This window comes from Limulus polyphemus, unplaced genomic scaffold (genome assembly GCF_000517525.1).
Source record: "Limulus polyphemus unplaced genomic scaffold, Limulus_polyphemus-2.1.2 Scaffold787, whole genome shotgun sequence".
In the NCBI taxonomy this organism is placed as follows: Eukaryota; Metazoa; Arthropoda; class Merostomata; order Xiphosura; family Limulidae; genus Limulus; species Limulus polyphemus.
In genome coordinates, this window is record NW_013666397.1 from 295,050 (window position 1) to 307,267 (window position 12,218).

At 35.7% G+C, this 12,218-nt stretch overlaps 1 protein-coding gene across 1 annotated transcript in view; it reads right to left on the reverse strand.

The window, feature by feature from the left end:
- Positions 1-12,218, reverse strand: part of LOC106460527 (histone-lysine N-methyltransferase NSD2-like) — a 157,644-nt gene extending 145,426 nt beyond the window's left edge. Inside the window, 1 exon segment of the mRNA XM_022387273.1 lies at positions 12,117-12,218. The gene's annotated coding sequence lies outside the window, so the exon portion shown is untranslated.

Sequence of the window (12,218 nt, forward strand, 5' to 3'; positions counted from 1 at the left end):
GGGCAACTTTCAATATTTCAGAACAATATGCTTTGTGAACAAAGTCCTCTGAAGTTGGCACATCTGGTGGTCTCCATTTCCTCATAAGAACACCATTTTTGAAAAAAATAACCATTTGGAACTTTCTCCAGTTCATCTTTTGGGAGTGCATATTCAAATAATGAAGAAGTCTGTAGATCATTTTCTTTCTCAGCTATCACTTTACTTTTAGTAAATGGAACTTCACCGGGTGAATCAGATCCCTCACATCCATCGTTGTTCTTCACTGAGGAATCATCAGCAGGACAATTATTCACAAGATCCTCGTCAGATCCAAAAAATGTCTAAGACAAATCTATAATATTGTCCTCTGAATCTATGTCTATCATTTGTTTTTGGCTTAATTTCTTAGCCTGAGCTCGAGTCACAGCACATGAGGGAAACACATCAGATTCTCCTAACGACAACATCATCCTTAGATGAAAAAAAAAAATGTAGGAAGAGAGCACAAACAAAAAACTTCTTAACGATAGCACTGCCAAAAAGAAGTGATAGTTTGGTAGATATGAACAGATGGAGTCACATTCATCAAGAGAGTATATTGCATTCCAACTGGTGAAGGGTTGTTGCATGATGATTTACATGTGAGACGCAGTTGAATCATGCTGATCATGGGGTACATGGGAGCTCGAGGCTTGTGGCATATGAAAAATAGTTTGCATATAGAGGGCAGCACTAAATGAGAATATATATATATATATATATATATGAGAGGAGGTAATGTACTATATCAGAATCAACCATTCAGTACTAATAAACAGACAAAAATAGTTTGACTTCTCTGAGTATATCACAAATCTAACCCCTTTTATGAGAATTGGGGAAACTCAAATGTGAATTAAAAGTTGTCTTGAAGGTAGAAAATATAACATCAAGACAAATAGGTACTGTCCTTATTGGGAAGTATAACTAATACAGATCTCTCAAGGACCTGTCTCTGAACTTTTGTTGTTGTTTCTTATTTATGTCAATGATATAGATTACTGCATATATAGTTGGATTTCTAAATTTTCTGATGACATTTACTATCACATAAGACCAATTCTTTGGAAAATGCTTCCTTAATGTGGAAGAACTTGGACAGTCTTGTTGAGTGGGTTAATCTATGGAAAATGAGTTTCAACATTCAAAAATATAAAGTTTTATATTTAAAGTATAGAAATGTGAATAGATCTCATTTTTTATGTGGGAGGAATACTTTTGTTGTATACAGTGAGAAGATTTTGAGAGTGATGATTGATAAAACCCTTAAGCATTCAGCTGAAGATATGGAACTGGTGAAAAGAACAAATAGGATTTTGATATTTATTTATAGAAATTGTTTAGTTCAAGAGTATAGGAGGGTTATCAACCCACTGTAGAAAACTTGATTTAGAATATTGTATTTAGTTTTGGTTTTCCTTATCAAAGAAAAAGTTCAGAGATACACATTTAAGGTTCATGTATGAAGAGAGAGAGACTCGAAAATTAAACTTTTTTTCTCTGCAACATAGAAAAACAACTAAAGATGACCTGATTAAGGTGCTTAAAGTCATTAGTCATTAAGGGTTTGAATAAACTGCCCATAGAAGTTTGGAATGGCAGAATAAGGTTGGAGATGAAATCCTGAATATTAAAGGAAATATCTATATTCTATTAAATCCCAGATTGAGGCTGGTTATTGCATATGGTTTGTTAAATAATATCGTGTGCTAGTAGTTTAAATTCTTTGAACTTTTCGTTAGAAAATTTTATTGATGTAAGTGGTTATATTTAGGTTGGGCTTCATATAATTTCACTGGTTGAAGTTTTTAAATGTCCTTTTTGTGCCAATCTATTCCAAATATGACCTACAATGGAAAGTTGTCACAGTGTTGTACATGCCAGTATTCAAACTCCAGAAGTGACATGTAACTGATCACTTTTTAAACATAGAACTTTGTCTTGTTTGAAGCAAAAAAATGTGTATGTTTATATTAATAATCTGAGTTTTATACTATAAAAGCTTTATTAAAATATTGGACAGTGTATCATAATATCAAAACTTTTACTTAAAGCATAGGAACCAAACGTGTGGATAATTGAATGTTTCAGAAACAATGCACCATTATACATGTACATTATAAAAATGTACTCTGAAAAGGATTTTTTTTTGGTTTTGACCAATTGGTAACAAGCAAAGTTTTAATATTAAAGTTCATTCTCTATTATACAGTAATATATGTACTCCTTACAACCACTGCTGATTCAGTAAAATGTTTTTGGTATTTTATCTTGTTCTTGTGAGTTGGATAAACTTTCAGTGATAAGTTAACTAAATGCAATTGTAAACTTCACAATCATATTTAAATAAGTGAACTGTTTTATTTTTACCCAAAATGCATATAAAAAGCAATTAATATTTGCCACAATATGCAAGGAGTACAAATTTCTGCATTCAACATTAATCTACACTAACACTGTCTGTGAAAGTGCTATATTTTGGCTATCAGCTGTTGTATGTGCTCAACTCTAGTATCTGCCAAACAAGAAAGTTGTTGTGGCACTTTTTCCATGAATAACTCAATATGTAAGAAACATCAAAGAGAATAGCAAGGAATTTACGTTGGTATATGTTAGTATCACTGTATGGGTACTGATTAGGCCACCTTTTACATATATATATTATGTTCAGTCTTGGGCTCCTTGCCTTAAGAAATAATATTCACTTGTTGAAAATGATTCAAAAAAGGGGCTACTAGAGTGATAACCTGGAAGGAAAAGGTTGCCATAGAAGGACGGGTTAAGTTTTCAGAAACTGCTTTCTCTAAATTGAAAAAATAAGAGTTAGGAGGATCTGATTGAGGTGTACAATATTATTAAGGAAGTTGATGGTATTGCTGCATCATCTTTTTTCATATTTAATTGTGAAAATGTTAGAGCAAGGGAACAAACATATACATATTGGCAGGGTAAGAGCCACCTTCAACTTAAACAGTTTTACTTTTCTAACAGGGGGGATGGCCTTTGGAATGGGTTACCTTCATATGTGGTGGAGACAGTATATATAACAAAATTTAAAGGAAAGTTCAATAAACATTTAATTGATTAGGGTTTGATTTGAGTTGTTTTTCTAGTTTGTTTTTAAATAGATGGGGCAGTCTTCATGGATCAACTTCTTCTTATTGTCCCTTAAATGTTATGTTACAAAGTGCATAACTTCTAAGGTTTTTCTGGATGATTTCAGACCTCCAAAATCAACTTCTTCTTATTACAATCATTAGTTTAGTTTTATAAGCCCAATCATGGCTCCTTGCAATTGCAAAGCTGCATCCTGCCCAAGCTTCCTTGTGATCAAGATGGTAAAAAGACCTTTGATATTTTAGATTATGTTTCATTTGAATATATGGTTGATAAAATAGTGTATGGACTAAGGCTTTTGTCACACTAAGGCTTCAGCAGACTCAGAAGAGATGGAAGAAATGGCCTTAGGAAAACAAATAGCAGAGTCCATAAAAAAAGAAAAGAAAAAGAGATGCTTTGCTTTCTTACTCTTAATGTATTTCCATGCAAATGCAAACTTCCAGGGAACGGAAAGTACATCAAGTGACCAACAAATAGTCATTGAACTGCCTTGATATGAAGACTGATAAACATTATGACCTTTTCCAAAGGATAGTCATGACCTCCACCTTATGGGAAAATATACGAAATAAACAATCTATAACTGTATTGGGATGATAGGAGGGGTTGTTTGCAATGAGCATAAGAGCCTTCTGAGAAGCTGGCCCTGCTATTGTGTTGAAGCTCTGGAAAAGAACATATCCTGATAAATATTATTGCCAAGCATGGTCAATATTCAAGTTGCCATTAACAGGATATTAAAATTATAGGGGCAGCATAAGCCACTGGAATTTGCTGCTAGTGGCAGAAAATGGAAGACCCAAATATTAAACCTATAGTATATTTTGACTGTTTAAGCCTGTATGTACAGCTGAGTCAAGGTGTGCATGTCATTATCTTTACAGTTAGATTCAAAATTTAATTAAACAACTATAACATCAATAATCTTAACTTCACAATGTCTTTCAAAATAATTATATAATCATGTGTTATATTTATAACCAACAGAATATACATATTGTCCCCTCTATATAAATCTTACAACTTATCCTTTCATTTTCTAGCAAGAAAACCATAGTCAATGGCATTTGTAGCTTTTAGATGTACATAATCTACTGCTCTGAGCATTTAAGAACTTGTTTAAACCTATTTATAGCTTACTTAAAAGCTTGATAAATTATAGCAGTTTCAGGAAATTCTATTCTAGTGGCTGATATATTTTTTTTTTTCTAAAATGCATATTTGAAAGCTATATAAATTTTTACTTTGACACACAACTTGGTCAAAATAAGTGGGGTTTAGCACAGTTAAGTAAGCCTGCAAGTGCTGAGATCACATAGGTCACAAGCTTTGCTCATGAGATTTACAAGAAACAGCTGAGGGGCTTTTGCTGTGATTTACTGCTTTTTGTGCATGGATAAGCTCCATCCCCAATATAAAGTCTAACAATAAAACCATAAAACTAAAAAAGAAAACAGATGTGAAAAGCAACACTTGAAATTGTGAAGACACATAATTTGAAACTATCATATACCAATTACAAACTTAAAGAAAAGATATTACTTATTTTATTTCACATTTCTCAAATTTTCATTTAATTATACATTGATGATTTCACTACAATTAGTGCTAAGGTAGAGAAAATAAGCAATAAAATAGTTTTAATGGAAACACTTTTGATATTCATTTAAGAGATTCTACAAGTTATGTAAATGGAATATGAAACTGTAAGATGAAAATAAGTATCTTTATTCTTAACATGATAATAACCTTTCACTCAGCCTGACTCAGTAAAGGCTTTGTAAATTCCAAGACAAATCATTAATAAAAATACTTTATTAATAAAATAAGATTTTATATGTACAACAGACTTGTAATGTTTACTAAAAGCATGCCAAATTTCATGGAAATACACTTAGTACATTCAGAGCTATAACATATAGTTTCATGATTACAAGGTAGTTGCAATCAGTCCCTCACGTTTGATATGCATCATCACACTGACACTTGAAAGAGCCCATAAAATGAGTTTTGTGACAGCTTTTTAGAGTTCCCATCAAATCTGTCATGACACCCACTAGTTTGAACCCACTATTCATCCTTTCATTCTTACCAAGAAATAAATACTTTTCACTCAAATTTGGTTGTTATTCACCATGGCATTGGCCAGGCAATCAGCTGGTGTTTGTATACAAATTCAAGCTCACAGATAACTTCACATGGCCCTATTGGCTGTTGTGACTCCAATACTTTAATTTTAGCCTAGATTAGCAATGTTACATGCACAGTAATACAACATTTTTTAACTATATTGTTGTATGAAGACATCAAGGAACTGAGAGACTAAGTCAATGTTTTAAAGTTTAAACTTCAAAACTGGATATTAATTATTTACAAATTCAGTCTAACAAAAAAAGTTTTAGCAAATTTGATCATGATGAAATACTGCATGACATGAGGCTGCAAGAGCTGCCATATTGATCAAAGGTGGCACTCTGTGAACACATCTCAGTTTAGCAAAACTCTGCTTTCTTGATAGAAAAACAGCACAATTCAATCAATACAAATTAATTTTTGTAAAAAAAGGAATCAAGATATGCTAACAACTCCAATGGACTATTTTGTTGGGGCTCTTTACAGCCCTCATGCATTTTTCAAACATGAAGAACTGTACAAGGTTGGTCAAATTGACCAAGCCCGTATACAGAGTTAAAGCAGAATTTTCATACACCAGTCAAAGGACTTCCAGCAGATCAACAAATCAAAAACACATTATCAAGCCTAAACAGCATCTCAATCTTACAATGACAGAACTCTAACACTATGAAATAATGGCAACATTATCTGGCAAAACCTATTTTTCCACCTTTCATTACTGCATATTACTGGAAATTTTAGATTTTTGTGCAACTATAATTTTATCATTGCTTGAAATTTGTCCATACAACTACATGGATGGATTGCCCATCATTGTACAGAGATTGGCACTGCTAGCATTGAATCTGGCACCTTCCAGAATTTTGATAAGCATTACATTTTGACAAAAACTAATCAGTTTTTAAATGCACTTGGGGTTAACTTGAAATAATTGTTTTTTAACTAAATAAGAAAAATTTACATCTTAAATTGTGATTTATAAGTTTTTTACTGCTTTGAAGCTTGCCAACACAAAACATCACTTCAGTTACTTATGCAATGTGCATAAAACCAGTACATACAGTATTTAACTTAAATATTTTATATTTGGTTAATGATATAAATATTTGTGTCAAGTGCATGATTGATGATAATAAATTAATATAACTGTGAACACATAATACCTCAAGAAAAAAAAGGTTCTTCTTTAACAGTTTTTGATGGAATCCCTTGTTTTTTAGTAAAAACAACAGAACTACAAAATGCATGACTAGTTAGCATTTTTCAGCATTAGACTTATAGCACTTGTTATTTTGTTTCCTAAGTGAAGCCTGTACATATTTTGTAGACTAAATAACTAACCCAATGTTATAGTATTGTTTCAGCAGAAAAACTTATTTGGAACTTAAATGAATTATTTTAAAATTGACTGTTAAGCCACAGACTTGTTGAGCAATAAAAAAAGATTAATTGTAGGGTGATACATGAACAAAGTGTGACATCTCATTTACCATAAATTCTGAAATTTAATAAAAACAACTTGGTGAAATTCATTTTTTCCTGGAAAAAGTACAGTTACTTCTCTGAAAAAAAAATCCCTATTTAAATATAGTCTCCTGAGCTATAAAACTTGTTTATTAGATTCCCTAAAGCTATAATTTTCCTACACTGAAAATGTATTTCTGATAGGTACTTACTTTCTCTCACATAAATAGCTATTCTCTTTCAGTGCTGCTTTCTATATGTAAGAAACGTTTTTATGCATGCCACAAACCTTCTATCTCCCCTCCATTGGAATTGATAGATTCCAATGCCTCTTTCATGCAAAAATCATCATGCGTTGATCCTCCACCAATAAGAATGAGACATACTCTTATCACACATGTGGCTCCCTCTATTCAATTCTACCAAACTATCACTTCGAGTTTTGGTGGAAAATGGAAGCACCAGTTTTCAGTGGGGAGGAAGGTAAGTATCTATCAAAAATAGATTTTCAGTGTAGCAAAATTATAACTTCCAACAGGGCACATTATCTCTTATCACACATGTGGCTCCCTCTATTCAATTCTACCAAACTATCACTTCGAGTTTTGGCGGAAAATGGAAGCACCAGTTTTCATTGGGGAGGAAGGTAAGTATCTATCAAAAATAGATTTTCAGTGTAGCAAAATTATAACTTCCAACAGGGCACATTATCTCTTCTCACATTAGTAGCGAGAATCCCACATTGAATAGGTGGAGGGACTGGTGTGAGGAAAAAAAAAAGAAGCATCCTTCAAAAGAGTCTGAAGGACACTCCCTAAGATGAGACAGTCAGATTCTAAGATCTGATGAGGGGAACTGCACCACTTCTGAACAAGGTATACTGTTCACCCATCATACAAAAATATTGCATATATGGGCAGAAAACAGATGAACAGATCCAATTGAGAGAGAGAACTATGGCCGGAAAGTGATCTGAACCATGCAATATTTATGAAACTCAATCCCAGAAATTATAAAAGTTGGTCAAATGAAAAGGATGTGCCCGAGTGGCTAGGGCACAACGAACCGTACACAGCAAATCAACTACATACAGTAAGTCAACTATAATCCAAAACCCGGCTGCTGGGTACCGACATCCATGTAGGGACAGGAAAGAGGATCATACCACCTGCAAGTTGACTACAATCCAAAACCAGCCATCAGGAACCAACATCCATGTGGGGGTAGGAAAGATGATCATACCTATGGCAAATCAACTACAATCTAAAACTGAGCCATCTGGTGAGGGGAGGAAAGGGAATCATACCATCTTCACCTCAAATATATGACACTGGAGGGAATCTAGTACCCCCAACTCCTGAATGGGGCACACGTGTATATGATAAATTGATAGATCGATCCAGGAACCCAACATTTGGTATTGAAAAGATGTCTACATAAAGTAAACCATCTTCCTCAAAAGTGACATTTACCAGAACCACCCCAAGTGCATTAACATCCTCGGAATAAGAAACATCGAGGGATAGCAGAAGGAAAAATAACCATAACAATCCACAATTACCCACACCGTAATCAACAACACACGTGCAGGATAAATGAGGGATGAGTATAGACATCTGTAATACATATGTGAGGACTTGTGTTGATTGGTTCTATTCTAAATCCAAAACCCAACCACTGGGAACCAATATCCATGTGGGGATAAGATGAAGAATCCCAACTCAAGGGGTGAACTGCAATTTGGACATCTCACTTCCATTTGTTTCATATTGGAGGATGTCATGTCATCTATACAAGCAGAACACCACCGCCCTACTCTCAACTGAATGGTTTTATAATCATTTCTAGAATTTGTTTGTATTTCATTAACCCATTCAGGAGGATGCCTGCATGGTCCACCACCCCAGCAGCTTGGAACTGAAAAGTGGCAAGGACTCTCAAACTCCACTAGAAGAAAAGGGGGGTAAAATGCAGTGGAGAGTCCAGAGGAACAACAACACAAGACAGTGCAATGGGTGACCACCAAACCCTATTATTAAAAGCAGACCATACCAATTTATTCAAAACAAGGCATGGCAGGGATGAGCAGCTATCCTCTTCTGCCTCACCCATATAGTCCATGGGTGGGTACAGTCTGGGATGAGCAAACTTGTGAAGCAATTCTATCATGAGGATAAACCTACAAGCAATCTTGTGGAACACCCTATCTCTGCAGTGTGCATTGCATGGCCATGGAGAAAGAAGCTAATCAAATGAAGAGCCAAACCAAATTGGCAAAGGAGGAAGAAGAAAGAACATGAACAGAGGACGGTTGCCAAGGAAGAAAGAGGCAGGCACAGACACTGCAGAAGGAAGCCCTGCAGGCAATATAACAAAGAGCACGTACAGGACATAGAAGTCTATCCGGATCAGGACAAGGATAAAGGTGTAAAACGGAAGGAAGGGAAAGCAGCTAACAAAGGAGTTATCCTCATGAGCTGTTGAAGTTTGAGGGAGGAAAAATGATCTAGAGAAAGGAGAAGATATGTAGAAGGGTAGAGTACATGAAATATCAATGGCAAATAAATAGACCACCAACATCCAAATAGGCAAATAGGAGAAGGAAGGAAGACATAGGTGAAGGTGAAACAAGGAGCACTGGGAGAGTGGTTCAAATGTAGGCAAAGTGAGGCAGTGCAAGACCACATTAATATTTCCCATCCAGATGGGCAGCCCGCCATAGTGTAACACAAATCTGGAAGGAACACATCCACGGGTAAAGTGTAGGAAAGGAAAATACCTGTGGAATCGGCAAAAATGAAAGGTGTAGGACAGGATTGCCCGAAAATCCGAGACCAAGGAGACAGAAGACCCACGATCAAAAAGTCAAAATAGGAAATCAGCATGATGAAGAACTGTGGGTTGATCAGGGTAAATCCCTGGACCCAGAAACCAACAATAGAAGAATTCCATTTGAATTGAGAAACTTCCATGTAGGAAGTGCAAATGAAACAAGCCAGAAAAGAAGCTAACTGTCTAGAGAAGCCAGATCATCTCTCCAATGACCAGAGGAAAACCAGGCATGAAGATGGAGGATAGAAAGGTCTGGATGAAACACTGGTGACTGAGGGTGGTGAAGAAGAGCTGGAGAAGCCACAGAAACCACAGCTGAGATGGCCAGGAAAGAGCTATCAGAAGGACTGAACATAGTGTGTCAAGGATGAATGAAATCACCCATAGAAGAAAGAGAATGGGACATAGATGAAAGTGTAGGTCCAATCCTAGTTGAAAACGTCAATAGCGAGAACAAGAAGAGGAAGATCCGAAGACCAAAACCAAAGCAATTTGTGGTTAAGGGACATATCAAAAGTCTCAATGTAAGGAGTACCCCACTGAAGTCAAAACTACTGGAAAACAATAGGATTGAGAGACCAATCCTTCAGATATATGTTGTCTGGACAGGAATTCAATCCATGACAAGAGTAAAATCACCCAGAAAATGACATGCAATGATAAGAATATCAAGTGTATGAGCCCAAAAAGAAGATCCAACATATGAATACAGAGGGATGGAGAATGGTTGCTGTCTTGGTGATTGAGATAAGCAACCACTAAAGAAAAGTCAGAATGGATCATTATGAGATAATTTCTGGCCAGATGGAGAAAATGAACTAAAACACGACCTACAGCAAGAAGCTGTAAGACATTGATAGGATTAGGCCTCTCAGCTGCTGACCAAACACCCTGAATCTTCCAGTTGATCAACCCACACCAAATAGAAAATCAGATGAGGAGAAGGAAGCAGGATATCCCCCAATGTGTGAGTTATATCTAACCGCCAACGTTGATTGACAACACTGGTAGGAGGAAGGTAATAAAAGCTGACAAATGATCCCTGCAAAATTCCACTGGTCGTGAAATGCCCAGGAAAGTGCCCGCATATAAGTCTGACCTAAGAGGCTAAGGCTATCATGGAAAATTACATCCCCAAAAGCGACAGAACTTTGTGAGCTGTAATCTAACTGAAAACACATAGTACAAATTCAAAGAGGATAAGGCAGGCCCAACTGAGATGTGTGTAGAAAAAGAAAAATCACCCAAATGGATGAGATATTGGATAAGTCGCAGTAAGGACTACTCCAACTTGATTAACAGTCCAATATAGCCACCTCCAGGATAAGGGTTAAAGGACGGCCTCCTGTTCGGAACAAGCGAACAGTAGCCAATCGACCAAAGAAAGAGGAAAGTGTAACCCGAGAGCATATAAGTTACAAACGAATGCTCTGAATGCCCGACAAACCATACAGAGCCAAAGCAAGTCCGAAGGGCAGTGTGCAGAGAAACCAACCTATGGAGAATCAAGTGAAGAGATGGTCCCAAATGATGAAATATTGGGAGATTCAAATACACATTAGTGACATTCCTAAGGGTGAAAAACTAATCCTAGGTAAAATGGGGCTGATTGAAAATTAAAATGAGGCAGGACAAGCCTAGTACAGGCCACTAGTCTCCAGTTTGGCACAATGATGATAAAGAGCCTGGAGAAATATGATGAACAGGTGCAACAACCTGTAGAGACAGAAAACTTGTACTGTCTCAGACACATGCAGGCTGGTGGCAGGACCTGAGAAATAATGTAGAAAAATGCCATATTAGGCCTAGCATATTTTGCAGTAGGGGTAGGAGAAAACACAGCAAAATCTGGTGGTGTAAAAAGTCTATCAAATCTTCATCAGGTTCGCCTTGTTCAGGAGGATTAGTGGTTTATCCAAATAATGATCAATTTCACAATGGATAATAGCAGAGAAATCCAATGATGGATCTCTCCCACCTGTAGCCTGTGAAAATAGTGCTATTGGATAACACCCAAAGTGGGAACATGAGCCTCAGAATTTATTGTAGAAATATATAAATCAAACAAAAGTGTTTAATATAAAATATGTGAGTGTGAGAAGGAAAAAAAATAAAGACCGAAAAATTAAGTTAAATTAAAAGATTTCTTCAATGTAAAGAAAAAATAATAATGAAGAAATCCCACTTTGGCAATTAAGCTATTAAAATCACGATTCACTCGAAGAGCACCAATAGAAAAAAGTCTAAACACAAGTGCTGCCAAACGAGAAGTGAGAGTTTGGTAGAATTAAATAGGGGAAGCTACATATGTCATGAGAGATGCATTAGAATTAGTCTATTCCAATGGAGAGAGGTAGAAGGCTTGTGGCAAGTGTAAAAATGTTTTTTGCATATAGAGAGCAGCATTGAACCAGAATAGCTATTTATGTGAGTGGAGGTAATGTACCGTATCAAAAACTGAATTCAATGAGCTAAAACTGTACTGCAATAATAAACTCAATACCTAAAAACAGAGTATTTGGCAACTAGAACAGTTAACTCACTATTTGTTGAAATTCTTTGAATTCACAACCTTTCACTTCTTTACATCTGGATAACTCCTTTGACACCTCTCTAAAATGTTGACATCACTGTAACTCTTTTGA